The 26,427-nt window shown below is 34.8% G+C and overlaps 1 pseudogene; it reads left to right on the top strand.

The window, feature by feature from the left end:
• On the top strand, positions 1-24,537 carry LOC140625021 (eukaryotic initiation factor 4A-I-like; annotated as a pseudogene).
• The last annotated feature ends 1,890 nt before the right edge of the window (positions 24,538-26,427 follow it).

Genomic DNA, 26,427 nt, shown 5'->3' with positions numbered 1-26,427 from the left:
ATGGCTGGTTGTGACTATTGCATGCACACTGGTTGGCACCACTGGCACAGCTGGCTAAGAGGCCCAGAGGTAACTGTAGCAGGCATGCTGGTGTGTGGGGTTGGCCTCCAGCCTGACCAGGTATAATGATGAGTGGTGACAACTTTGGGAAAACTGGTGGGCAGGACTGGTGACCAGCATAGCTCCTAGAGGCCCACCTGTAGCTGGTGTCAGGCATGTTGATGGGTAGGATCATCTCCTGAAACAGCTAGCTGAAAGGCCTGGCTGCAGCTGTTGGCAGATGTGTAGGTTGGTAGAACTGTAACCCCCTTCCTAATGTGGAATGTGCTTTGTAGTGGCACTGGTTCTGGCCAGAGCTTTCCACTGGGTATAGTGGGGGTAGTAGTCACTGGCAGGGGGATGCTGGTTCTAACTGTTGCTGCCCACTGGGTGTGTTGCACTTTGCAAAGATATGTTTGCCTATATGGGCTGGTTTGCACAGTAGTACTAGGATGGGCAAGTAGCATGTAAATGGAAGTGTGAGAATGGGTTCCACCATCCCTGGGCCAATTAAGCAGCTGAAAGGAAGGCAAGAAAATGGTGTCCAACTTCCATTCCTGGAGAAAATTCTTACAGTTCCTTGCCCATCCAGCACATCTTAAAATTAGTCAACAAATGGCCTTCACCTACAACCCAGGCTCTGAAATGTCTGCCTCTGTGCTGGGTCTCAGATCAAGTGATATAGTGTGCTGGCCCATTAAGAGCAGAGTATGAGTTTCTTATAAACCTCAGTTTCATGAAGTTAAGCCCCATTGATTTTCAAAGCCAGACATTATGGGACTTGTAGGCTTATCTTCCTGGTGCAGATCCCCAAGGTGGAGTGTCCAGCCCTGATGTAGGTCTGGATACTCTTGCTCCTCAAGGAGAATCTCCGTGTTTGCGATATATCTCCTGCTGTGGGTCACTGCACAGGGGGTTGGTTTCCCAATCATGTCTGTGCCCCTCCTAGCCTTCTCACTGTTGCTTTTTGTTTATGTCTTTAGAGGTGGAAGTGCTGTTCTGCTAATCTTCAGGTCATTTTCAGAGTGAGTTACATTATATGCAGTTGTAACTTCAGTATGCCTGTGGGAGGAAGTAAGCTCAAGATCCCCCGACTCCACCATCTTCCTTGACTTCTAATGCTATCTTACTTTTAGTAAATTAGTGTCCTTTGATTTTTATCAATAACAACTAAACAGCAAATATCCACTATTTAAAAATACTGTTAAAAGTAACAATTATTCACTATTTAAAAACAGACATAGTAGGATTAGCAAAATAGTATAAACAGAGACAATTCTGTTAGTTCCACAATAAAAACAAACAGATGTGGTGCCAAAAACAGGTACTCATGGATATACTTGAAATAATAAGAGAAATAGAATGTATCCCACTCTCATCTGCACATAAATCCAATGGCTAGATCAGAGTAGTATTCTTTAATTCAATAAAAATTTCACCAACTTATATACACTTTACAAAGAAATGCAAAGATGAATGAGACATAATTTATTTCTCATCTGAAAGAATATATACTTCATTGGAGAAGAATGGCACATACTTAAAATATGAAAATAATCGGATGCCTGTGTGACTCAGCGGTTTAGCGCCGGCTTCAGCCCAGGGCATGATCCTGGAGACCCGGGATGGAGTCCCGCGTCAGGCTCCCTGCATGGAGCCTGCTTCTCCCTCTGCCTGTGTCTCTGCCTTTCTCTCTGTGTCTCTCATGAATAAATAAATAAAACCTTTAAAGAAAATGCAGATAATTGGTAAAGGGAGGAAAGTGTTTTCTAAATTGAAATATATATATTATGTGAAAAGTCCATTTTACTTTGACATTATAAGTTCTGCCTCCATTATTCCTGTAACTAATATGCAAAGTACTTAAAAATATTTTTAAATGTTCTATGGCTACCTACAAATATTAAGTTGTATATTTCCCTTTATAGGTGAAAAAGAAACATGTTTCCAAAGAAATTACTACTCCAAAATAACCTTAAAATCGTAAGTAAAAAAGTAAATTCTGCTGAAACTAATACTATAAGTTAATGAAGTTAAAAACTTGGAAGAAATCTGAAATTCTGAAATTCAATTTTGGCTAGAATTTTGAAAGTTCAAAATTGAAATACATGATCGGATGTGCACATGTGCATATATATGCAAACAAAACCTTGTTTGAGTGTATATTTACAGAAATTTAATTGTGGTTATTTCTCATATTTGTTGCTGCTAGCTTATAGTTTCTTGATTCTCTTTAATTTCTCAGAATTTTGATAGTGATTTTACACACACATTTATTATATATATATTTGGTATATATACAATATAACTATTATGCATGTAATATATATTACACGAAATACATGTCATATATGTAACATATACATATCATAAATGTATGCATGTAACATTTTACATACATAAATGTATATATAATATATATTATTTTAAAATTAGATGTATTAAATCATAGAAATAAAAGGTCTTTTTTAGAATACAAAAGAATATATATTTTAAGATACATTAAGTTTAAATTCTCTGTTTAGTGGGATAGTAATCAGTCATTGAAACTGTATAACTCTTTTAACACCAAGGTGGCCACTAATGCATATGGGTCAAGCTAAAAGCACAAAGTGAAGAGGAATTAAATGTGCATAGAATACAATTATAGAAAACCAGCTGTCCATTTTTTAAGAAATCATATGTGCAAAATAACAAGGGAAAAATCTCAAACCTGGCAAACATTAAGTATTTTAAAAGCTTTTATAAAATCCTATACTATATGCATCACTAGATTTTAAAATATGACTGTAAAGCTATTTTTTTAATGTTAAGAATCTTTGACACATTTATATGCTATGGAGATCTATGACAAGTTCGAAATTTTAGTCAATCAACCAGATGGTTTATCTTCACGATGCCAAATTGCCACCTGCTTAATAACAGTTGCATGATTAACTGTACTTTTAAAATTTTTATCCACGTGTTTGGCAAAGGATAGGAACAATCATTATATGTTATTTTTAAGCATTTAATGGTACCACATGTTCAACAACATACAAAATCTTTATATTTCATGAAAATAACACTGTTAAGGACATGGCACAAAAACACAAAATGTACTGGATGGTATAAGTGTTCATATCATTGCGAGTCTCGAAATAATAATTTCTAGAAAATATATTTTGTAGACTCAATCTTTGAACTGTCTGTTACTCTGTTTCTTTGATTACAAAAGGCCTGAAGGAGAGCATTTATATTCAATTTTCTAAGTACCAAAGCTGATTTGCAATGCTACCTCAGAAATTTGATTGGTAAAATAACTTAGGGATATGATATTTTGTGTCTTTGTATAACTCATATAATAGACTTACCTTACACAAATATTAGAAAATTTAATGAGTACTTTGTGTATCAACATATTTTAATAGCACTATTGCTATCATACAACTAGCTATTTAACATTAGCTGTGTTAATGTAGATCATAAGCACAACTTGCATGCTTTATGAAATAACAAATTACTTTCTGATAATAAGTTAATAACATTTTGAGAGTAAGTTGTGTATAGGCCATTTAAATAGACAACACATAAAAATGGAATTCGGAAAGTAGCAAAGTTAGTTTAAAAGAATCTCAGTATTTTCATTATGAATGGATATTTTAAAAATATAGGTTTTCTGCACTTCTCTTTTACTGAACATCATACTATTCAAATTGCTCTGCACATAATTACTTAGTTGTTTTACTGCTTGGCATTTATTATGCATGCATTTGTGAGTGCTGCATGAATGATACTACCTGTCAATTTTTTCTAAATATTTCAATTATCCAGAATGTTTTATCATTAAAACAAGTGTAGCCAAGGTTTTCCTTTTTTCCCCCATTAGTCTCATGAGTAAATTTGGCTTTAATGTGTGGCTGTGCATATACAGGTTTATTATATATTCTGGGCAAATCACCTCCATACGTTTTTTTTAATTTGATTTTATAAGAAATTAATGTCTAATCTCTATCACAGTTCATAATTTTATTTTTTGCAGGTAGGGTCCTTTGACAATTTATAGAATATCTATAGTTTTATATTTTTTCAAATAAGCAATTCTTTCTACATATTAGTCCTTTATTTTTGTATAATTTTTGGTTCAGTGCATTTTTTAAACTAATTGTTAAACTTTTCTGACTACTTTTTCTGCCCCAGAGTTGGATTTAAAATGACACAAACTTTCTTCTAAACTACAAGTAGAATAATCTTTATTATCTTCTAGGAGAAAAAAAAAAAACGATTGATAGAATTTTAATTTGCTATGATATTTAAAATTAGATAGTATATTTTGGCTTACTATATAAGAAAAACAAGAGGTGTTACATGCAAGTATTACTATCATCCTTAGCAAAAAGCAAGTCTGTATTAACATTCAAGATTTATAGAATTAAAATAGTTTGGTATTTTCCTTAAAGATTTTATTTATTTATTCATGAGAGACAGAGAGAGAGAGAGAGGCAGAGACACAGATAGAGGGAGAAGCAGGCTCCCTGTGAGGAGTCCCATGCAGGACTCGATCCTAGGACCCTGGGATACGCCCTGAGCTGAAGGCAGACACTCAACTGCTGAGCCACCCAGGCATCCCAAAATAGTTTATTTTAAATGGTAAAATTAAATCTGTACTTTGTGACATAATCTAATTAAACAAGTTTTTAATTTCTGATAGTTTTACATTTGTTTAATTGAGGGAAAAAATCTCATCCTTGAGACAAATTACCTGGGAGGAAGTAGGTCACTGGGAGCATAACCTGAATTTGATAAAAAGGACTTGGAAGAAGTGAACAGGAACATGCATTTTGCTTATTCAGCTATTTTGGAGACTCCACACTAACCCACAAGGTTTCCTAGGAAGAACAGAACAATTTGCAGTGTAGGCCCAACTGCAGCAAGGTCTTTGGCCTAGTAGATACAGTAATCAATACCTCGATGGTTTGTTTGAGTTACCTTTTTGTTCTTTATCTGAAAAATAATGCAAAACTTTTGCTGAGGAAGAATCCCCAGGTTCTGAGAATCTTTAAACTTTGTGTCTAGCTTGGAAGTTTAGAATGTTGAACACTGACAACATTTTTTTAATTATCATCTGCATACCCAGCATTCCTTGTCCTTCATGTCATTGAACTATGCGAGGAGAATAGAATGATCTCTCTAAAGATTTAATGAACTCTTAGAAGCCAGCCCAAAAAGTAACAGACATTTTACATATTTCATGGGAAATTCGGTCTTCTAATGCATATTTGTGTCTCATGCTAGTTTAGTTGTGCATTTATCTTGCAAAGTAGCCATTCATGAGGCTTTTTATCACTTTTCAATTTGCATTACTTTCCTGGTACCACTTACTTCAAGTTTGACTTAATTTTCAAATACTTTCCCTGTAATGCCACCTCAGGATATGCCCTTTATTCCCTGAGTGTGTATTGGCACATGTTGTCTATACTCCCAAGAAATTAACTTGCTGATTATCAATGTCAAAAGCAATAACAAGCATTATACAGACTGCTAAGGGTGAAGTCATATACTGTCTATGTGTGAGACTAATGAGAAAAGAGCTACCAAATCCAATGTTCATGGCAGATAATATAGTTCTTTCAAAAAATGTGTGCAAAATTACGTGAGATTTTTTTAATTTTATTGAAGTAAAATGTAGTTTATTATAGAAAGAAAATTGATTAATTCAATGTCTATATAATGCACATATTTATGCATATGGATAAAAATATATAAGGCTATCTAACTAAATGTATGCATATTATATATAGATACAGATATATATATTGATATTTATCACAAGACACATTTTAGAACTAGAATCTTAATTATTAAATACATTGTCTTATTCCTTACTTAAAAAAACCCTCATATCCTCATATACAAAGAAATCAAGAAAAGTACTGAGTGAAATTAAAGGTAATTTTCTAAATCCTTAAGGATGAATAAAGTAGCTACTAAAATGTTCCACTAATTTTAATAAAATTAATAAAGAAATATTTTTTCTTTTCTTCCCCCCACACCTAGTTTCTACATCCTCTTTCACCACATTTCCTACATTTTCTCTTCATCCTCCCTTCCCCACTTCATTCTTCACTGCTACCTTTTCCTTCCCTACTTTTTCCCTCATTGGCTATTATCATTATTGTCATGAACAGCATCTTCATAATTATATGCCTCCAAGACATCACATAGTTCAACATCACATTAGGTCATTCAGGGATTATTTCACAATATTGATAATCATTTTTTGTGGTTATGGATTTTGATGCCATTACAGAAAACCTCATAAGCATCTGGTGTATATTTCTAATCATAATCCCAGTAGTGGAGAAGAAAATTTATAGTCAGTATTACTTTAAAGAGATAGCTCTACTGTTTATAATTTCTTCTAAATAGAGGTATTTCAACATTTTCCCTTTTTTCCGTTGTTCAGTTGATTACCCTCTTAATAGAAAATAATTATTTAAAAACCTTATGAAACATTTACTAATAAAAATATGAATGTGATAGACAAAAATTTCAACAGATATACATTTTATATAATACAGATGTGTCATGCTTTTTTAAAAAATATATTTTATTTATTTATTCATGAGAAACACAAAGAAAGGCAGAGACACAGGCAGAGTGAGAAGCAGGCTCCCTGCAGGGAGCCTGATGTGGGATTTGATCCCAGGAACCTGGGATCACGACCTGAGCCAAAGGCAGATGCTCAACCACTAAGCCACCCAGGTAACCCTGTTTCATGCTTTTTAACCCCAAAAGTCTCTACAATATTCTATGTTGATAGTCTGCCCCATAATAAGTTGAAGTAAAAACACTCAAATACACTGTTTTTGTACAAAATGAAATCAAACAACCAAGTAAAAATCAACTCGTTGTTGCTTTCTTGCTATTCTCTTCTCAATGAAGATCAGTGCCTACACATGGATTAGAAAAACTTGGATTCTACAACCTAAGAATCATGTAAAATGCATTTTTTAAAGATTTTATTTATTTATTCATGAGAGACACACAGAGAGAGAGGCAGAGACACAGGCAAAGGGAGAAGCAGGCTCCATGCAGGGAGCCCGACGTGGGACTCGACCGGGTCTCCAGGGTCAGGCCTTGGGCTGAAGGTGCTGCTAAACCGCTGAGCCCCCCAGGGCTGCCTGCATTTGTTTCTAAACACTACGGACATCTTTTCACTTAACAGATTTCTACTAAAGGATTTTCATTTTTTTTTCTTTTAAACTACTTTTTACCATAATTCAACAAGAAATTATCAAATATTTAATAAATGCCTGCCATACACAATGCAGCATGTTCCCTGTCTTTCAAAGAAGCCAGTAGCTGAAGTGTATCTCAATATGTATTTTTCTATTGAAATACATTAGAAAGAGAAAGCAATATTTAAAACAAACACAGAAACATTAACTTTAGCTCCCTAAAATACAGCAGCTGAGTAATAAAGTCCTTCACTGTCACGTTCGAACTTGCAAACAGAGTTGGTTTCAGATATTCCCTGGTGGTGATGCATTTGCTTCTCCTTCCCTATCTCCCCATATATTGTGTAGAAGAAGTTTTTCTTCTGCAATAGAAGAAAATACAGGATGACATAAGGGAAAAAGACTTATAAGAGATCATGAGAATCTTGACAGTCCAGGGGCACTTCTACCAACACAATTCATTTTTATTTTAAACGTTATCTGAGTCTAATTGGATTTTCTTCTTACAACTTGTGAGACTCATGAATTGTACCAAAGAATGTCTTCTTTTTCTCAGGTTGGGTTATATCAATGGAAATCCAAGGCTAAACATTTTCATATAAGTAATGTATTAAGAGGTTTCTAGTGAAAATCAGAAGGAGAGCTAGGAAATTGTTCATCCGAGGCAAGGTTAAAGATAAAGTCCTCTGTAGGAAAATTTTAGTTTCCTTGTGCAGAGATCTCTTGAAACAGTGTAAGAAACAATTCAGAGTGGCTTTGACAAGATAGAGAGGAGCTGACGCATTTGTCAGTCACTGGGTTACAAAAGGCTGAGGGGATGCTGGCTGACCCATCTGTTAAAGCAGGTAAAATGTGATTAGGCAGCTTATGGGCAGGACCTTTGATAAGAAGATGCAGTTGCTATTAGGAGTGGAAGCATATCAGTAGCCATTGTACATGAAGGTGATATGGAAACAGAAAAGATAGACATGGACAAGAGTGAGCTTCCATTCTTGCAAAGCAAGAGGCATAATTTCAGCTTCTGAATGATATGACCAACCAACTAAAATATATCTTGGGCTCCTTTGTGGTCTCTGCTTCCTCTGTCCTTCCTTCCTCACTGCTGGGAACCACTGATCACCTTTTGGTCCTTAGAATATTGCTTTTTCTATAATTTTGTGTAAATTATATGGTAATGTTTTCTTGTTTGTGGTTGATTTTTTTTTGATGTAGCATGATTTCTGAAATTCATCCGAGTTTTTCAATGTAAATATGTTTGTTTTTGCCGCTGAGTAGTATTCTGTGAAATTAGGGTATCACAATATGTTTATTAACAAGCTGATGATGGGTGTATCATTGAGCATTTCAATCAGAAATCTCTGATGGTTCTTTTTCTTCTATTTCCTTGCCAACACCAGGTATTGTCAAGCATTCTGATTTTAGCAAATCTAGTACTTTGGTAGTGTTATCTCATTATGGCTTGAATTTGAAATTCTGAGTGACTAATGTTGAACACATTTTCATGTGCCTATTGGCTATTTGTCAATCTCCCTTTGTCTTTTGTGAATGGTCTATTCAAAATTGTTTGCATATCTTTTATTTGGAGGAAATGTTTTTATTTTTTTGTACATAGAGGTATTCAGTTGTTTAGGTATCATTTATTGGAGGGGGTAGAAAACCGTTTATTATGTTAATGGACATCAAAAGAAAGCTGGAGTGGCAATCCTTATTCAGACAAATTACTGTCTTTTAAACCAAAGATGGTAATAAGAGATGAGGAAGGACACTATATCATAATTAAAGGGTCTATCCAACAAGACTTAACAATCATAAATATTTATGCCCTTAACAGGGGTGAACCCAATTAATAAAAAAAAATCAAAGAAACACATCAATAATAATACAAAAATAGTAGGGAACTTTAACACCTCACTCACTGCAATGGACAGGTCATCTAAGAATAGGGAAATAAGGGCCTTGAATGACACACTGCACGAGATGGACCTCACAGATATATTCAGAGCATTCCATCCTAAAGAAACAGAATACACATTCTTCTCGAGTGCACATGGAACATTCTCCAGGATAGATCATAGATACTGGGTCACAAAACAGGTCTCAACTGGTACCAAAAGACTGGGATCATTCCCTGCACATTTTCAGAGCACAATGCTTTGAAACTTGGCTCATTCACAAGAGGAAATTTGGAAAGAACTCAAATGCATGGAGGTTAAAGAGCATCCTACTCAAGAATGAATGCGTCAACCATTAGAAATTAGAGAAGAATTAAAAAATTCATGGAAACAAATGAAAATGAAAATAAAACTTCTCAAAATCCTTGGGATGCAGAAAAGGCAGTCCTCAGAAGGATGTATATAGTAATACAAGCCTTCCTCAAGAAACAAGAAAGATCTCAAATATACAACACAATCTTACACTTAAAGGAGCTGGCAACAGAACAGCCAAAAAAAAAAAGCTAAACCCACCAGGAGAAGAGAAGTAATAAAGATTAGAGCAGAAATCAGTAAAATAGGAACCAAAAGAACAGAAGAACAGATCAGTGAAACTAAGAGCTGCTTCGTTGAAAGAATTAATAAGATTAACATATGTCTGGCCAGATTTATCAAAAAGAAAAGAGGACCCCAAAAAATAAAATCATGAATGAAAGAGGAGAGATCACAACTAACACTGAAGAACTCAATTATAAGAACATATGATGAGCAACTATATGCCAAAAAAATTAGACAATCTGTAAGAAATAGATGCATCCCTAGAGATGTATAAACTACCAAAACTGAATCAGGAAGAAATAGAAAACCTGAACAGACCCATAACCAGCAAGGAAATTGAAGCAGTCATCAAAAACCTCCCAACTAGTAAGAGTCCAGGGCCAGATGGCTTCCCAGAGGAATTCTACCAAATGTTCAAAGAAGAATAAATATCTATTCTTCTGAAGCTCTTTCAAAAATTAGAGATGGAAGGAAAACTTCCAAACTTGTTTTATGAGGCCAGTATGACCTTGATCCCAAAACCAGACAAAGACCCCACCAAAAAGGAGAATTACAGACCAATATCCCTGATGAACATAGAGGCAAAAATTCTCACCAAAATACTAGCCAATCAGATCCAACAGTACCTTAAGAGGATTATTCACCACAACCAAGTGGGATTTATTCCCAGGCTGCAAGGGTGGTTCAATATCCAGAAATCAATCAACATGATAGATCATATTAATAAAAGAAAGAAGAAGAACCATATGATCCTCTCAATAGATGCAGATAAAGCAACTGACAAAGTACAGCTTCCATTCCTGATTAAAACTCTTCAGAGTGTAGGGATAGAAGAAACAACTTCAATATCATAAAAGCCATAAATGAAAAGCCCACAGCAAATTTCATTCCCAATGGGGAAAAACTTAGAGCCTTTCTCCTACGATCAGGAACATGACTGGAACGTCCACTCTCAGCACTTTTATTCAACATAGCACTAGAAGTCCTAGCCTCAGCCATAAGACAACAAAAAGAAATAAAAGGCATTCAAATCAGCAAAGGAGTCCAACTCTCACTCTTCACAGATGACATAATATTCTATATGGAAAACCCCAAAGATTCTACCCCAAAATTGCTAGAACTCATACAGGAATTCAGCAAAGTGTCAGGATATAAAATCAATGCACAGAAATCAGTTGCATTTCCTTACATTAACAATAAGAAGGAAGAGTAATCAAGGAATTGATCCCATTTACAATTGCACCCCAAACCATAAGATACCTAGGAATAAACCTAATCAGAGAGGCAAAGGATCTGTACTCAGAAAGCTATACAACACTCATAACAGAATTTGAAGAAGATGCAACAAAGTAGAGGAATGTTCCCTGCTCCCGGATTGGAAGAACAAATATAGTTAAAATCTCTATGCTACCCAGGGCAATCGACACATTTGATGCAATCCCTATCAAAATACCATCAACTTATTTCACAGAATTGGAAAAAGTAATCCTAAAATTTTTATCGGATCAGAAAACACTCTGAATAGCCAAAGAAATGTTGAAAAAGAAAACCAAACTTGGGGGCATACCAATGGCAGATTTCAAGCTATCCTACAAAGCTGTGACCATCAAGACAGTGTGGTCCTGGCACAGAAACAGACACACAGATCAATGGAACAGAATAGAGAACCCAGAAATGGGCCCTCAACTCTATGGTCAACTCATCTTTGACAAAACAGGAAAGAAGATCCACTGGAAAAGGGACAGTCTCTTCAATAAATGGTACTGGGTAAACTGGATGGCCCCGTGCAGAAGAGTGAAACTATCTATCTGTCCTATCTGTGGAAACTTTTCTTGGTGTTGCCAGTTTCTCCTGTCTGATAATATAAGCAGTAATATATTCCTGGTAACTTTCTATTCATACTTGCTGGGTTTTGTTCTCCTCTCCTTTTTTGTTAGTCATTGCCTGTTTTTATATTTAAAATGCAAATATTATGGGACACCTGGGTGGCTCAGTGGTTGAGCATCTGCCTTTGACTCAGGTTGTGATCCTGGAGTCCTGGGATTGAGTCCCACAATGGGATCCCTGCATGGAGCCTGCTTTTCCTTCTGCCTCTATCTATGCCTCTCTCTGTGTCTCTCATGAATAAATAAAGTCTTAAAAAAAAAAAAAACTTAAAATGTAATCTAAATAGTATATTTCTAAAAAAATAAAATAAAATAAAATAAAATAATAAAATAAAATAAAATAAAATAAAATAAAATTATTATAAATAACATATAGGTTAGTCTTGCTTTTGGATCCAAATAAAACACTTCTATATTTTATTGAAGTATACAATCCATTTAAATTTAAAATAATTATCAGTATATTTAACTTTACCAACTTTATGTTTGTCTTTTTTTTTTCTATTTCTGCTTCCTTTAGAATTAAATTTATTTTAAATATTCTACTTAATCTTGTACTAGTTGTATCACTTTATTTAGGTATTGGCTCTAAGAATTACAGTTTTCAAACAAAACTTATCACAGTCTACATAAAATTAATATTATATTCCTTCAGATAGAATATGAAAACCTTTCAAGAGCATCCATCCATTTGCCTATTTCTTCTTTTGAAGATCTGCATGTATTTTATCTCTACATATATTAAAGCCCACAATATATCACTATCATTTTTAAGAGATCCATTAATAGTGTTCATATTTTTTCTACAACCATATTTCTATATTGTATATTCTTTCTGGATTAAAAACTCCCTTTCAAGTATTTTCTCGGGTCACCTAAGTGGCTCAGTCAGTGGAGCATCTGACTCTTGATTTCTGCTCAGGTCATGATCTCAGCGCTGAGCTCAGAGGAGGGGTCCGGTTGAGGAGTCTGTCTCTCTCTCTCTCTCTCTCTCTCCCCCTCCTTCCACTCCTTCCCTGCTTCCATACTAATTCTCTAAAATAAATATTTTTTAAATGAAATATTTCCTCTTCAAAGTTTCCTAGTTACAAATTTTGTCAGCTTTCCTTCTTTCTCTAAAAGATGTGGATGTTCTTTTCACTTCTGAAGCATATTTATTACTGCATAAGGAAACATTTTGATGATCCTCTCTTCCTTTGGTCTTTAAAACATAGTCTTCTGGCTTGCATTGTTTCTTCTGAGAAGTTACTGATATTCCTTATTTTTGTTCCTGGCGTGTAATGTCTCATTCTTATTTGGATTGTGTTTAATATATTCTATTATCAATTCTTAGTAATATGATTGTGATCTCCCTATGTGTTTTTGTTTTGTTTCTGTTAATCCTGATTAGAGTTTGTTGAGCAGCTCAAATCATAGGGTCATAGATTTCACAAAATTTGAAAAAAATATCGTCCATTATTTCTTTAAATATCTTTTACTTCTGCACTAATATTTCTACCTATTCATGTGGGAATGTTAATACATATATGATCGAGTTCTTGTTATTGGCTAAATTCACTGATGCCTTGATTTTTTAAAGTCTTTTTTCCTATTTTTTTAGATAGTTTTTATTTCAAGTGGTATCAAGTTCAGTTTGTAATTCTGAAATAGTTCATCTAAAGGTCATATTTTCAAGAGAACTTATTGTTTAGCCCTATATAAATATGTTTCTAGCCCAGTAATTTATATTTGGTTCTCTTTCTTATACACTTGATTGATTGGATTGAAGTCCTCCATTTTTTTCTTTAATTCCCCTTGCCTGTGAATCCTTAAGCATAGTTGTAAAATGTATTTTTAAATCCATGTCAGCAAAACCCGGTCATGCTTATTCTGAGTTTGTGTATTTTGATTGGTGTTCTCTTCTTTTTAAATTAATTAATTTGCCATTTTGTACTGAACATTGCATGTGTTAGATTATTAATGTTTGGCTTTTGTTCTCTTAAAAGAAGTTTTATTCTGGCAGGTAGTTGATTAATTTGTAGATGAGCTTGGTTGTTTTGAGCTTATTTTTAGATTTTGCTGAGATGAGTCTGGGGTTACTTTTTCTAGGGATATGTGTCTCTTCTTAATGTATTGCTTTTCTGGGAGTTGACTGAAAGCCTGGGGTGTAAAATGAGATCTCTCCACTCTAGCTCATGGGAATTTGAACATCTAGCATCTACTTTGAACCCAAGTAATTCTTTTTTTTTTTTTTTTTTGAACCCAAGTAATTCTTTAGCTCACATCTCTACAATAGCTCTTCTTTGGTAGTTTTATTTCTTTTTCTTTCTTTCTTTTTTTTTTTTCCTTTTTTCCTTTTCTCTTTCTTTTTTTTTCCCCTTTGGTTGTGGAGTGGTTAGTCTTGCAGAATCTCCTCCTATAACATCTCAGCTTAATATTTAGCTACAGCCAAGACAACTCCTGTGCATATTCCTAGAGCCCTATCATTGTATAATTTCTTCCTCAGTTTTTGCCCCATTAAGACAGTAGCCTCAATAACATAATACTGATCGCTTTGGTTTCAACTCAGTGTGATTTTCTGCTCCATTTGGACTTGTCACACTCCAGAAAGTATCTTCGGACATAAAACTGAGCTTATGGAGCCATCTTACAGTTTTTCCTTATTTTAGTGATAACAGTGTTGCTCTGCCTATCGTGCATTATTCGAAAATAGTTATTATAGTTATTAAAAGAGGCTAGTTGCTAATGGTTTTGACATCTTAATCATATATAAATATCCCTATTTTTTCCTTTTTCTGTAAGTTTTTATTTTTTAGTTGAAGTATGGCTGACTCACATTACATTAGCATTGGGAATATAATATAGTGACTTGACAAAGCTGAATATGTTATGCTCACCGCAAGGGTAGCTCCTATCTGCCACCATACAATGCTATGAAAGTACTATTGACTGTATTCCCTGTGCTGAACCATTTATCCCATGATTTATTCATTTCCTAATTGAAAGCAGTTCTCTCCTACTCCCCATCATCCATTCTGCACATCCCTCCCACTCTCTCCTCAGGCAGCCATCAAGTTTTCTTTGTATTTATGGGCCTGTTTCTGCTTTTTGTTTGTTTTATTGTTTTAAGATCCCACATATAAGTGAAATTGTATGGTATTTATCTTTCTCAGTTATTTCACATAGCATGACACCCTCTAGGTCCATGTATGTTGTTACAAATGATAAGATCTCCTTCTTTATTATGGCTTTATATATAATATATATATTATATATATTTATATTTACAAATATAAATGTATACACACATACATACCTTCTTTATCCATTCAATTATCAATTGGATGTCCCTAAATTTTTAAAGTGAGTTTTTCAACCAATTGTTTTAACTTTGATTTTCATAGTTTTTGAGCAATATTTTTTGATATATAGACATCCTTGGAAAATCCCCTTCATAATTAATGACAATTTTCAACAGGGAAAGAAATAGTATATTTTTATTAGCAGAGAAAAAAGAATGGTATCTTTTTATGGGATTGTCCTAATAATACAATTAGGGTTTATGGTATAATGTCATGACTAAGAAAAGAAATAAAACTTTCAGAATAATGTCTATGTTACTTCTCATTAATGTAGTGTCCTAAAGATCACAGCATTAAGTATATTTGTGAAAATTAGTGCTGTGTCCTTGATTTGACTAGTTATATCTTGAGGTGAAATAATCATGAAGAGTTCAACTTCAAGATAGGTTACTAAGTATACTACGGATAGGTAAGAAACAGTGAGTAGTGACCTACCGAATTTCTTTTACTTGCAAACTCTTTCATTAATTAGTTCAAGAATCAACCAACCAATGAACAGAAAAAAGCAACCCAAGGAGAGAGTGTGATGGTTAATTTTATGTGTCAAATTGGCCAAAGAACCTGGATATTTGGTTGAATACCACTCAGATGTTGTCATGATGGTATTTTCTGCTCAGATTAACATTTAATTCCTTTTACCTTCAAGTAAAGCAAATTACTCTCCAGTAGCATGGGCGGGCCTCATCCAGTCACTTGACATTCTTAACACAAAAAAGACTGACGTCACCTGAGAAAGAGGGATTACTTCTGCCTCTTGAGTGTCTTAAGACTCAAACTGCATTATCAGCTCTTATCTCCGTCTCTGGCCTACTGGCTTCTACAATTGTAGGAGCCCATTCCCTTAAAATCTCTTCTCCCCTCACCCCTCTTCTCTCTTCCTAGATCTGTGCATACATCCCATTGGTTCTGTGTCTCTGGAGAACGCCGACTAATACCAAGGCTGTCTTCATTTTCCTTAGCTTTGTGCATATGTTCAGGTCTCGTCTCCTTTGGTACTAATTCTTATGTGTTGTTATAATTATCTCCAATTATTTTATTTACATATAGTTTCTATCACAAAGTATAAAAATCCCTATACCACTCCTATATCTATGTTTACTCCATTTTTCAACTACACAGGTAGAATGCCAATATATTTAAAAAATAATCCTTTTGCTTTATATTATGCTCCTGACACTTGTGAATAAATATAAAGCATCTGATACATTAATAAACCTCAAAAAGTACATCTGAGTATGTTCATTGGGAGAGAAAAACGAAGTAATACCAATAGTAGTTGCTTCTAATGACTCTCAAAGGAACCAAAAACTAAGTGAAACGTTTGTTCTATAACTGTTCATGACTGTGCTTACAAGATGTATGAGAGTTCCATTTATTTTAGTATCATGTCATAATATTTTAGATTGTTTTCAATTAAATTTAAAGAGAAAACAATGTCATATCTGTTTTTTTTTAATTTATTTTTTGTTGGTGTTCAATTTACTAACATACAGAATAACACCCAGTGCCCGTCACCCATTCACTCCCACCCCCCGCCCTCCTCCCCTTCTACCACCCCTAGTTCGTTTCCCAGAGTTAGCAGTCTTTACGTTCTGTCTCCCTTTCTGATATTCCCCACACATTTCTTCTCCCTTCCCTTATATTCCCTTTCACTATTATTTATATTCCCCAAATGAATGAGAACATATAATGTTTGTCCTTCTCCGACTGACTTACTTCACTCAGCATAATACCCTCCAGTTCCATCCACGTTGAAGCAAATGGTGGGTATTTGTCATTTCTAATAGCTGAGTAATATTCCATTGTATACATAAACCACATCTTCTTTATCCATTCATCTTTCGTTGGACACCGAGGCTCCTTCCACAGTTTGGCTATCGTGGCCATTGCTGCTATAAACATCGGGGTGCAGGTGTCCCGGCGTTTCATTGCATTTGTATCTTTGGGGTAAATCCCCAACAGTGCAATTGCTGGGTCGTAGGGCAGGTATATTTTTAACTGTTTGAGGAACCTCCACACAGTTTTCCAGAGTGGCTGCACCAGTTCACATTCCCACCAACAGTGTAAGAGGGTTCCCTTTTCTCCGCATCCTCTCCAACATTTGTTGTTTCCTGCCTTGTTAATTTTCCCCATTCTCACTGGTGTGAGGTGGTATCTCATTGTAGTTTTGATTTGTATTTCCCTGATGGCAAGTGATGCAGAACATTTTCTCATATGCATGTTGGCCATGTCTATGTCTTCCTCTGTGAGATTTCTGTTCATGTCTTTTGCCCATTTCATGATTGGATTGTTTGTTTCTTTGGTGTTGAGTTTAATAAGTTCTTTATAGATCTTGGAAACTAGCCCTTTATCTGATATGTCATTTGCAAATATCTTCTCCCATTCTGTAGGTTGTCTTTGAGTTTTGTTGACTGTATCCTTTGCTGTGCAAAAGCTTCTTATCTTGATGAAGTCCCAATAGTTCATTTTTGCTTTTGTTTCTTTTGCCTTCGTGGATGTATCTTGCAAGAAGTTACTATGGCCGAGTTCAAAAAGGGTGTTGCCTGTGTTCTTCTCTAGGATTTTGATGGAATCTTGTCTCACATTTAGATCTTTCATCCATTTTGAGTTTATCTTTGTGTATGGTGAAAGAGAGTGGTCTAGTTTCATTCTTCTGCATGTGGATGTCCAATTTTCCCAGCACCATTTATTGAAGAGACTGTCTTTCTTCCAATGGATAGTCTTTCCTCCTTTATCGAATATTAGTTGCCCATAAAGTTCAGGGTCCACTTCTGGATTCTCTATTCTGTTCCACTGATCTATGTGTCTGTTTTTGTGCCAGTACCACACTGTCTTGATGACCACAGCTTTGTAGTACAACCTGAAATCTGGCATTGTGATGCCCCCAGATATGGTTTTCTTTTTTAAAATTCCCCTGGCTATTCGGGGTCTTTTCTGATTCCACATAAATCTTAAAATAATTTGTTCTAACTCTCTGAAGAAAGTCCATGGAGGGAACATTCCTAGACATCTTAAAAGCCATCTATGAAAAGCCCACAGCAAATATCATTCTCAATGGGGAAGCACTAGGAGCCTTTCCCCTAAGATCAGGAACAAGACAGGGATGTCCACTCTCACCACTGCTGTTCAACATAGTACTGGAAGTCCTAGCCTCAGCAATCAGACAACAAAAAGACATTAAAGGCATTCAAATTGGCAAAGAAGAAGTCAAACTCTCCCTCTTCGCCGATGACATGATACTCTACATAGAAAACCCAAAAGTCTCCACCCCAAGATTGCTAGAACTCATACAGCAATTCGGTAGCGTGGCAGGATACAAAATCAATGCCCAGAAGTCAGTGGCATTTCTATACACTAACAATGAGACTGAAGAAAGAGAAATTAAGGAGTCAATCCCATTTACAATTGCACCCAAAAGCATAAGATACCTAGGAATAAACCTAACCAAAGATGTAAAGGATCTATACCCTCAAAACTATAGAACACTTCTGAAAGAAATTGAGGAAGACACAAAGAGATGGAAAAATATTCCATGCTCATGGATTGGCAGAATTAATATTGTGAAAATGTCAATGTTACCCAGGGCAATATACACGTTTAATGTCATATCTGTTTTAAGCACACTGTTGCTTTGTACCCAAAGTCAATATAGGTAGATTTACTTTTACTGCCAGTTTATTTTTAATGAGAATCTTTCAGTGACAACCACAGGAGGATATTCTGATTGTCTTCAAATTAGAGAAATGAACTCTACTTTATAATTTGCTTTTGCCTCTCTACTTCATGGAATAACCTTTATTTCTTAAACCTACAGTTTCCTATAAATGATATAAATAGTATAAATGATGGCCTTCATTCTTCTTTAGATTTCTAAGAGGCAAAGGCTAACTGAAAGATGGTATTCAAATATTTTATTTTCATGGGAATTATCTAAGAGACAGAGTGTCTCTTTCTTTATTGGCAAATTCACAATCAAATTGAGGCAAATCAAACCAATTTATAAAATATAGGTATAAAACATAGAAGGATAAAATATAGACATCAATCCACGGAACACACATACAGTGAATACACACCCTACTTATATTGTGAATGGTTTCAGGCATCTGGAGACTTAGCTGTCCTCTTCTTTTTCTTTGTCTTTTATTTTTTTTTTTTGTCTCTAGGCTCTTCTACTTTTATGTTTTTCATTGACTCTTCTAAGCTTCTCTTGAGCTCTCTAGGCTTGACAAAGTCATCCTCTGGCATGTTTTTGCCAGCTGTCATGGCTCATAGTGCAATTTAAGCCTCTGTTGCACACTATTGTAAATCCAGGTAATGAAAGCCACAAACTTCTCACAAGCATTATAAAGCTGACATCTGTCAAGATAAATATTGTGCAGTCAGCAAGGAGGGGATGGCTTAGATGGCTTAAACAGTTAACCTTGATATTTCATTTGAGAAGGCTTTAGATGCTCCTTCAAAGTATGGAGTTCTGCATAAGTTGTTAAGTAAAATCTGCAGATCACTTTTATGTTCTTAATAAGTGATAGTTTAAGTTTTTACAAATGTGTTTGCATTTTGGAGAAAAAGGATGAATTACTTCCTAAGCCCGTTATTTGAAAATACAGTGTGATTTTCTGGGTTTTATTTCCTTATTTACTATTTTATTATAAATATCTATTTAAATAAAATATAATGTGTTAAAGTACACACATGAGGTATATCACAATTATTTTTCCTATCACAGAACTTTCAATATCACTAATACTCCATGTTCCTTTAATATTCTCTTATTTTTACATTGAACACTATCTGCAAATTTGCATCTTATTATGTTACGGTAAAATTCTTGTCATAAACATTTTCATAGTTATGTAATCTAAATTCTAACATGAAATTACTGTACAGCTTTCTGGCTACTAGTAACAGAGTTCATGGAGTGCTTTAATAAGAACTAATGTAACAGCTATGCAAATAAGCTCTAACATTGACCATTTCTTATAGTTCAGACTATTTTCTACACATTGTATATAATCTCATTTAATTCTAACAATCATCTGTGAGTTATATTATTATGTGTTATATAAATATAAATTAAAATAATATACAAATCATTATATAAATTCAAGTCCTGTGTCAAGCTCTGTGCTCAGTGGGGAATCTGCCTGGGGATTCTCTCTTCCCATCTCTCTGTCCTTCCCCCTGTGCCCGCTCCCTCACTGGCTGTCTCTAAAGTAAATATAAAGTAAATCTTAGGAAAAAAGTAGGAAAAATAAATGCAAAATTAAATACAAACATTAGAAAAATCTAACTCTACGTTAAATTGATAACAGTTCAAGTAACTTTAACACAGTTCTCTATATGGATTTAAATATATGTATATATATGTATATAAACAAAATGAACTATAAATGCACTTTTGGTACATTTTCAGTAAAAATGCATAATAGGTTTATTGTTAGTAATAATGTTGACAATGTAATTTTAAGCTACATTAAAGTACATTCTTTTAAACTGCATTAAATGTATTATAAATGAATTTAAAATTATTCCATAACGTATGTTTATAAAAAAGTATGTAAATATATTAAATTTATTTCAAACCAGTTTTTATAGCATAAAAGTATTAAGATAAAGTTTTTATAGCTTTTAGTACTTTTAGAGTACTAAATAAAATAAACAAAAACCTTATTGCTTAATTCGAGTTAGAAATAAGACTGTAAGTTGTAGTTTAAATTGTATATATTCCATAGGTTTTTGCTACTGAAATAATCTAGAAACAGTGACCTCCCAAGAGTAATGTGTACACATAGCACCCAGATTTTGATTCTAAAAACCATTCTCCAATATAATGAAGAGGTGAGACTTGAAGAAATAGCTGTTTCCAAGTCTGAGAACAGGAAAAATAGAGAAAATGAAAAATGCACACAAGGAACTGATCAAATATGAATGTGTTCATATCAAAAGGATACAGGAATGGGGTTGGCAATTTGTGTGAGAAATCATATATATATATATATATAAGTGTTCTGCTTTTTTTCAATGCTATACATCTTAAAAACTTGATTAGTTCTTCCAGCACGAATAATATGATATCCACTTTAATTTTGGCATATATACTTAGTTAATCTTTCCACTCTGTTTATTTTTTAAGTTTTTGTATCATTTAAAAAAAAATCCTGTGCAAAAAATACAGTCATAGAGAGGAGACAGTAAGATTCCAGTAGGAAGGTAGTGTCTTTTAATCAGTAAGCTTAAAACCCTCATATACATACTGGATTTTAATGAATTTAAATATATTTCATATTTTTGTTTTATGTTGTCCTGTCATTATTTTATTTGCTTGTTTTACACATGCTATAACCTACATTTTGGTGATTTTTGTTTTCTTTGTTTCATTTTGTAAAATATTTATTTATTTTTAAATATTTAAAACTACATATTCTACTCTAAAATTTCCTTATTATTTTATGTACATATTTAACTGATAACATTAAACTTAAATTTTCTAATAAAAACTGAAGTTTAATATGATCAGTTTTAGTCTCTGGAGATTAGAACCTATTTAATTTCATCTTTTTTTTTTTAACCTTTTTTCCCATAAGCACACATACATATATACACAGACCATAACACAAAACCTTGCTATTGTTTTCATCTAGATTGTAGTTTAATTTTTTAACCAAAACATTTATTTATTTAATTTTAAAAAGATGTTATTTATTTATTCATGAGAGACGCAGAAAGAGAGAAGCAGAGACACAGGCAGAGGGAGAAGCAGGCTCCATGCAGGGAGCCCAACATGGGACTCGATCCCAGGACTTAGGGATCATGCCCTGAGGTGAAGGCAGATGCTCAATCACTGAGTCACCCAGGCATCCCCCAAAACCCTTAAAAAAATTTTTATTTATTTATTTATTTATTTATGAGAGACAGAGAGAGAGAGGCAGAGACACAGGCAGAGGGAGAAGCAGGCTCCATGCAGGGAGCCTGAAGTGGGACTCGATCCTGGGTCTCCAGGATCAGGCCCTGGCCTGAAGTCAGCGCTAAACTGCTGAGCCACCCGGGCTGCCCCTCCCTCCTTTTTTTTTTTTTTAAACAATTACTACTTATTTCAATATATTGCAGACATATTTGTAGTAGCATATTCTTGAATAGTATTACTCAAATGCCTGTAAGCTATTTAAATAATTTATAGAAATATAACATATCAAGAATAAAATATTTTTTAAAGATTTATTTATTTATTTTAGAGAGGGGGCAGAGGGAGAGAGAGAATCTCAAATGGAACTCCTGCTGAGCACAGAGTCTGACCTGAGGCCAAGTCCAAGACCCTGAACCAAAATCAAAAGTCCCATAATGCTTACCTGACTGAGCCAGCTAGGCACCCAAGAATGAATATTTTGTTGTTCCTAATAGTAATGTAATTTGTCCACATCAGTACATATTTAAAATAATAAAAATTTATTATAAATTGAAAAAAAATTATATGAAAGTATATAATTTAGGAAACTATTTTATATTCAACCTCTATCAATAGTTATGTCTAGAGAGATGCCTCAATAGATAAATAGGTGTGTGTGTGTGGGGGGTGTAAACATACTTTTCATTTCTGAAAATACGCATCATTATTTTATAAACACATTTGCCTTTATTGAGGGAACTGGTACAATGTGTTACATATACATTTGTAATGTTGAAATTTTGCCATGCTTATGTAATACATAAAGAAAACATATTCAAAATGTCTGCTACAAAGTGACAATTTTAATAGTTCTTACAAGTCAATAATTACATGCTACATGGGCATCTGGGCAAAAGTTATTTTAAAAATTAGTTCACCGATAAAGAAAAATATATGTTCCTAAATTAAGAAGAGTTGAATCTTCACAGTCAGTGAAATATGATTTGTGTATAATTTTGTCATCTATAATTTTAGTAAAACATTTAAAAAGAATCCGATGGAGACTATGAGAAAAATGTTCCTGAGATGAAAATTATGAGAAAAATGTTACTGAGATGAAAATTAGTGTTTAAGGAGAATATATGGATCAACCTTCAGTTGGCATGAGAACATGGAATTGATTATTTGTACAAAGTTTTAACAAATTTATGTGAGCAATGTAAGTAAGAATGTTTAACAATACTCTGCCCTCTATTATAAGGCATGTATGTTTTCTGTTTTTATTTTCCTTCAATTCAATATTAAGAACTATGTTGATTTGAGTTTCTAAGGATCATGTGTTTGAGTCAGGGTTTCTGATCCAGAGACAATGGCCCTGATGGGATGGAGCCCGAAGGCATCATCAAGAATAACTGGAATGAGATTGTTGACAACTTTGATGACATGAACCTCTCTGAGTCCCTTCTCCATGGCATCTATGCCTGTGGTTTTGAGAAGCCTTCTACCACCCAGCGATGAGCCATTCTTCCTTGATCAAGGGTTGTTAAGTGATCATTCAAGCTCCATCTGGGACTGGGAATACAGCCACTTTTGCCATATCAATTCTGCAACAGATTGATTTGGATCTAAAGGCTACAAAGGCCTCAGGCCTGGCACCCACTAGAGTGTTGGCTCAGCAGATACAGAAAGTATCATGGCGTTAGGAGACTCCTGGGGTGCCTCCTGCCATGCCTGCACTGAGGGGACCAATGCATGTGCTCAGGTACAGAATCTGCAGGTGGAAGCTCCCTATACCATCATGGGTACCCCAGATTGTGTGTTTGACATGCTAAACTGGGGATTCCTGTCTCCAAAATATATCAAGATGTTTGTACTGGAGAAGCTGATGAAACATTAAGCCACAGATTCAGGACTAGATCTATGACATATCCCCAAAGCTCAATAGCAACACCCAGGTGGTTATTACTGTCACCTAAAATATCTTCTGAAGTGCCTGAGGTGACCAAAAAGTTCATGAGGGACCCCATTCAGATTCTAGTCAAAAAAAAAAAAAAAAAAGAGGAGTTGACTCTAAGGAGGGTATTGGCCCGTCCTGTATCAATATGGAACGAGAGAAGTGGAAGCTGGACCCATCGTGTGACTTGTATGAAACCTTGATCATGGCTCCAGCAGTTAGATTCATCAACACCAGAAAGAAGGTTGATTGGCTCATCTTTTCAGTAAAAGATGGACACCCAAGACTTCACCATGTCCATCAGGCATGGAGATACAGACCAGAAGGGATGAGATGTTACCATGAGGTAGTTCCACTCTGGCTCTAGCAGGATATTGATTTCCACAGATGGGCTAGCCAAAGGCTATGACGTACAGCAGGTTTCTTTCATCATCATCTATGAGCTTCCCACCAAAGGGAAAACTATATCCGCAGATTTGGTTGTGGTGAAGAGACATGGCTGTAACAGTTTGGCTACTAACATGGTGACAGAAGAAGACAGGAGGACTCCACGAGATATTGAGGCCTTCTACGGCACCTTCCTTGAGGAGAAACCTCTCAATGTTGCCGACCTCATTGAACTCTACCAAGAGTTCAGTCCATGGGGGGCAGAAGAGGAGCAGGAGATGGGAAGGAAGGGAGACAAGAGATGGACGTCTTGTCATTTCTTTTTCTTTGAATGAATGCCACTCTTTGAGGCAGAAGAAAATTACATTTATTTTATTACATAGACTATACTTATCAATATAAGGAGCTAACTTTTTAACATTTTATTAATTAAAAGAAAACATCATGTTTGGTGTCATAAAACTGTATTGGTTGATGCTGATCTTTTGTATATGTTATACATAATCTCAGAATAACCTCATGGGTTTTGTTCCCTTTTTTCCCCCCACTGTCATGGTGTGCATTTACAAAATCTATTTTTTTTTTAAGATTTATTTATTTATTGGAGAGAGAAGGAGAGAGAGCATGAGCAGGAGGGGAACTGAAAGAGGGAGAATCCCAAGTAGATTTTGTGCTGGGTGTGGAGCCCCATGTGGGGTGCATCGCATGACACCAGGATCATGATCTGAGCCAAAACCAACAGTCAGATGCTTCACCAACTGTGCTACCCAGGAGCCTCTGCAAAATCTATTTTAAAAAGAAACCCATAGCAGTTTTCATTTGCCCAGAATAAGATTATAATTTCCAGTCACTTTCTATTTTCTATTGAAGTATGATGACCTATAATATCCTATTTTATAGCAATACTATATCATACATAGTAAGTCAGTATTTTTAGACACGATGAAATGATCTCCATAAGTCTAGTTACCATCTGCCGCCATACAGTTATGCCCTCGTTGACTATATTCCCTATGCTGTATATTATATCCCCTTGATTTCTTTATTTTAAAACTGAAGTTTGTACCTCTTAACCCTCTTTACCTATTTTGCCCATCCCCCAGCTTCTGGTAACCAATAGTTTCCTGTATCTATGAATCTGTTTCTGTCTTGTTTTATTTTTAGATTCCACAAACAACTGAAATCATACAGTATTTGTCTTTTGTCTGTTTGACTTATTTCACTGAGCAGAAATACCCTCTAGGTCTAGACATGTTGTCTCCAATAGCAAAACTCTTCTTTTTTACGCCTGCCTAATATCCTATTCTCTACACACACACAGACCCCCCAAATCTTCCTCATCCGTTGGTCTATAGATGCACAATTAGGTTGTTTCTATACCTAAGCTATTGTAAATAATGCTGCTATGAACATAAGGGTGCAATACCTTTTGGGATTGGTGTTTTTATGTCCTTTGTAGAAATGTCCAGATGAATTGCTGAATTATATGGTAGTTTTATTTTTAATTTTTTTTGAAGTACTGTTTTCCATAGTAGCTGAATCAATTTACGTTGCTACAAAGGATATATGAGGGTTTTCTCTTCTCCACATTCTTTCCAGCACTTGTTACTTTTTGTCTTTTTGATAAAGGTCAATCTGAGAGGGGAGAGGTAATATCTCAGTGAGATAATGATACGCTTTTCCTTATTAGTGCCGTTGAGCATTTTTCCATGTGTCTATTGGCTATCTGTATGGTTTCTTTGAAAAAATATCTATTCCAGTCCTCTCCCCATTTTTTAAAAATTTTTATTTATTTATGATAGTCACAGAGAGAGAGAGAGAGGCAGAGACATAGGCAGAGGGAGAAGCAGGCTCCATGCACCGGGAGCCCGACGTGGGATTCGATTCCGGGTCTCCAGGATCGCGCCCTGGGCCGAAGGCAGGTGCTAAACCACTGCGCTACCCAGGGATCCCCTCTCCCCATTTTTTAATCAGGTTGTTTTGTTTTTATGATATTAAATTGTGCAAATTCTTTATATATTTTGGATATCAATCCTTTATTGGATGTATGATTTGCAAATATCCTTCCATTCATTAGTTTGACATTTCATTTTGTTGATTGTTTCCTTCTCTGTGCAAAAGCTTTTTAGTTTGATGTGATACCATTGTTTTTTTTTTTTTTAATTTTAACTTTTGTTGACCTTGCCTGAGTAGGTCTAAAAAGTAGTGCTCACACAGATCTTAAA

The sequence above is a fragment of the Canis lupus genome, chromosome 35, assembly GCF_048164855.1.
Source record: "Canis lupus baileyi chromosome 35, mCanLup2.hap1, whole genome shotgun sequence".
Lineage (NCBI taxonomy): Eukaryota > Metazoa > Chordata > Mammalia > Carnivora > Canidae > Canis > Canis lupus.
The sequence above is the reverse complement of the archived record's forward strand: the minus strand, read 5'-3'. Positions and strand labels throughout refer to the sequence as shown.